This window comes from Cebus imitator, unplaced genomic scaffold (assembly GCF_001604975.1).
Source record: "Cebus imitator isolate Cc_AM_T3 unplaced genomic scaffold, Cebus_imitator-1.0 Scaffold817, whole genome shotgun sequence".
Lineage (NCBI taxonomy): Eukaryota > Metazoa > Chordata > Mammalia > Primates > Cebidae > Cebus > Cebus imitator.
Genome location: NW_016108132.1, coordinates 230349 through 234607, shown reverse-complemented (window position 1 = coordinate 234607; position 4259 = coordinate 230349). Strand labels below are relative to the sequence as shown.

At 37.9% G+C, this 4259-nt stretch overlaps 1 protein-coding gene across 3 annotated transcripts in view; it reads left to right on the top strand.

Annotated features, from left to right (window-relative positions):
- Positions 1-4259, top strand: part of ARFGEF1 (ADP ribosylation factor guanine nucleotide exchange factor 1) — a 131846-nt gene that overhangs the window by 78662 nt on the left and 48925 nt on the right. The window lies entirely within an intron of this gene.

Genomic DNA, 4259 nt, shown 5'->3' with positions numbered 1-4259 from the left:
AGAACATGCGGTGTTTGATCTTCTGCTGTCCTGTCAGTTTGCTGAGAATGATGGTTTCCAGGTTCATCCATGTCCCTACAAAGGACCCTAACTCATCGTTTTTGATGGCTGCAAAATATTCCATGGTGTATATGTGCCACATTTTCCCTATCCAGTCTATCATCGATGGGCATTTGGGTTGGTTCCAGGTCTTTGCTATTGTAAACAGTGCTGCAATGAACATTCGTGTGCACGTGTCCTGGTAAACAAAATCTTTTAGTAATCTTTCCTTGTTGTTAGGAGGAACCTTCTGTTACTTGGATGTGTAACTTTATCGAATTTTTTGAAATTCTGAAGGTAGTACAGAATGAGTCTCTTCTTTCTCACCTTATGCCATAACCACACCTGTATCCCACCAAGGTTAAATTTGACTTATATCCCAAGAAATTTTTCATTTTTATAGCATTATTTGTTAAAATAGAAATTCTTATGAAATAGATAACTCAAAATAGGACTTAAACCTTAGGGATTTGTCATAAAACTTAGTAATTATGAGAGTACTATAGAACATTTTATTTTATATTTAGACGTGGTAGATTATCAATGGACCTATTAGGAATTTGTTAAAATTCAAGATAGCCCCATTTCAATTGTCCAGGTACCTCAGTGGAGTGGCTAATATATCATGACTAGCAGGTCATGAAAACTCAGCACCCTCTCCCCTCACCCTTATTTATTTGTAGAAGTCTGTTTGATAGAGGATCCACTTGCTTTCTTAGCCTGCTGTTGCTTGCCACTGTGGTACCTTGTTTCTCATCATATTCCATGTTCAGATTATGGGTAGATGCTAATTGTTAAAGAAGATGTGTGTGTTCTAGTTAGTGAAGGAGATGGAAAAGATCAGTAAACTTTGTCCATTGATGGCCTTTGATTTTCCTGCCTCATCCCAGGATTTGTATGGAGCTGCTATTTAGCTTACATTTTAAAATGTGGACCAGATGCAGTGGCTCACACCTGTAATCCCAGCACTTTGGGAGGTCAAGGTGGGAGAATAGTTTGAAACCAGCCTGGGCAACATAGTGAGACCCCATCTCTTTGAACAAAAAGTTAACTGGACATGGTGGGCATGCCTCTAGCTCCTGCTGCTCATGAAGCTGAGGCAGGATTGCTTGAGCACAGAAGGCTGGGGCTATGGTGAGCCCTGATCACCCCACTGTACTCCATCCTAGGTATATTTTATGACAAATCCCTAACGTTTAGTTGAGACTCTCTGTCTTTAAAAACAACAACAAAAAAAATGTGCAGCACTATAATTTGTATAACACTGTGGTTAGAAAGAACATTTTGTGTGCATTCTCATTTGATTCTTCCAAAATTCTCTAGATTTAGGGATAAATAATTAAATTAGTCTCAAATATAGTCAGGCATCATTTAATGACAGGGATATGTTCTGTACAACACGTTACTAGGCAATTTCAGCATTGTGTGAACATCGTATCATGTACTTACACAAATCTAGATGGCATAGCCTATTGTTCCATGGGTACAATCTGCACAGCATGTAACTGTACTGAATACTATAGGCAGCTGTTAACACAATGATGTTTGTGTATCTAAACAGGCTGGGTGCAGTGGCTCACACCTATAATCCCAGCATTTCGGGAGGCTGAGGTGGGCTAATTACCTGATTTCAGGAGTTCAAGACCAGCCTGGCCAACATAGTAAAACCCCATCTCTACTAAAAATACAAAAATTTGGCCAGGCACAGTGCCTCATGCCTATAATCCCAGCACTTTGTGAGGCCCAGGCGGGCGGATCATCTGAGGTCAGAAGTTCGAGACCAGCCTGGACAACATAGTGAAACCCCTTCTCTACTAAAAGTAAAAAAAACTAGTGGGGTGTGGGCACCTGTAATCATAGCTATTCAGGAGGCTGAGCCAGGGGAATTGCTTAAACCCAAGAGGCGGAGGTTGCAGTGAGCTACGAGTGCCACTTCACTCCAGCCCAGGCAACAGAGTGAGACTCTGTCTCAAAATAAAAATACGAAAATTAGCCAGGTGTGGTAACACACACCTGTAATCCCAGCCACTTGGGAAGGTGAGGCATGAGAATTGCTTGAACCTGGGAGGCGGAGGTTGCAGTAAGCTGAGATGGCACCACTGCACTCCAGCCAGGGTGACAGTATGAGACTCTGTCTCAAAAAAAAAAAAAATATATATATATATATATGTGTGTGTGTGTGTGTGTATATATATATATATATATATATATATGTATATATAAGCATAGAAAAGGTACAATAAAAACATAGCATAAAAGATAAAATTTGTAATAGGGCACTTACCATGAATGGAACTCACAGGACTGGAAACTGTTTTGGGTGAGTCAGTGAGTGGGTGGTGAGTGAATGTGAAGGAGGTCTAGGACATTACTATGCACTACTGTAGACTCTATGAACACTGTAAACTTAGGCTACTCTAAATTTATAAAAAAATACTTTTCTTCGATAAATTAACCATAGCTTACTGTAACTTTTTTCCTTTATAATTTTTAAAGTTTTAAAAAACTTTGACTCTTATATTACCACTTAGCTTAAAACACGTTGTACAGCTGTACAAAAATATTTTCTTTATATCCTTATTCTATAAGCTTTTTTCTGTTTTTCTTTTTGTTTTTTACTTTTTGGACTTTTTTGTTAAAAACTAAGACATAGACACACATTTAACTAGGCCTACACAGGGTTAGGATCATCAATGTCTCTGTTGTCCACCTCCACATCTTACCCCACTGGAAGGTCCTAAGGGGAAGTAACACACATGGAGCTGTCATCTCCTATGATAACAATGCCTTCTTCCAGAATGTCTACTGAAGGACCTGCCTGAGGCTGTTTTCCAGTTAACTTTTAAAAAATTTATAAGTACAAGGAGTAACTTGCATTTAATGATAAGAAGTACAGTATAGTAAGTACATTAGTCATTAACGTAATTGTTTATCATTATATGACTGGAACTATGGTAGGTTTGTTTACACCAGCATCACCACAAATGTGAGTAAATTGTTGCCCTATGATCTAACGAAAGCTACAACTACAATGTCATAAGGCAATTGGAACGGCTCTATTATAATCTTAGGGGACCACTGTCTTATATGCAGTTCGTTGTTGACTGAAATGTCCCATCTGGCACATGACTATTCTTTTTCCCTACACGAGCTACTTAAGTATTGCTTTAGAAAAAAAAAAAAAAAAAAAAAAGACTTTCTACAGTAAAAATCCTTGGAAACGATTTATCTCTGTGTTTACTTTGGGCCCTAGAAAAAACAGGATTGCCCATATCCACTTAACCCCAGCTATGAGAGGCAGCATCCAGGTACTTGGAGTGGGAGGAAATAAAAACTGAGCTCAGCAGATGGAGGACGAGAGAGCCTTGTTCCATTGCAAAGAGGGAACTATGGGTTTAGCATCCAGTGGTCGAAACTCTGACAGGCAGCTCCTGTGGAAGACTTTATTTCCCAGGATTTTCTTTACTACCGTTTCTTTACCACTGCTAGGATTACACATTAGATATATTAGGGATCAAATAGACCAGTGTGAACTTGCTATAGGCCTGAAGTATTGTAATGTTATTTTAAACATTCTTTTAATAAAAAAAATTGTTGAGAATCTGCTATGTATGAGGCATGTACTAAGTTTGGGGATAGCATGGCAGCAAATAAGTTCAGCTCTATTCCAGTCCTTATGGGAGCCTTTCAAAGAAAATTTTGTTCTGTTTTACTATCAAACTTTTAGAAATATAAGTGATTTCTAAATTAGAGGATGCCTGTATTTTCCCAGAAAAAGCAATAGAGAAAACATTAAAGTTTCTAATGATTATAAAAAGGTATTATATCAAGAAACAGTAAGGAATGTAGAAAGCAGTTTTGAGTTTCAGTTTTAGCACTTACTCAAAAGCTGGTCAATGTGATACTAAGCAATTTATTCAGCAAATGTTTATTGCTTGCCTCCCAGGCAGCAAGAAATGAAACACAGAACCCTCCCGTCATGGAGCTTATGCCTTAGTGGATTCGTTCTATAAATCCTTTTGTTTGGGGATGTTGCATGAATAAGGCTTCTAGTGTTGAATAAAAAGCCCCATAGTTCTATGAAAAAGATTTTCCAAAATCTAACTTTTGTTTTGTTCTTAGACTTGCTATATATGCATTTTCTTTTTTGGCTATAGTGCCACAAAATTAATATTCACTCAAATGATTATCTTTTTCAATTTGTAATTCCATTTACAGTT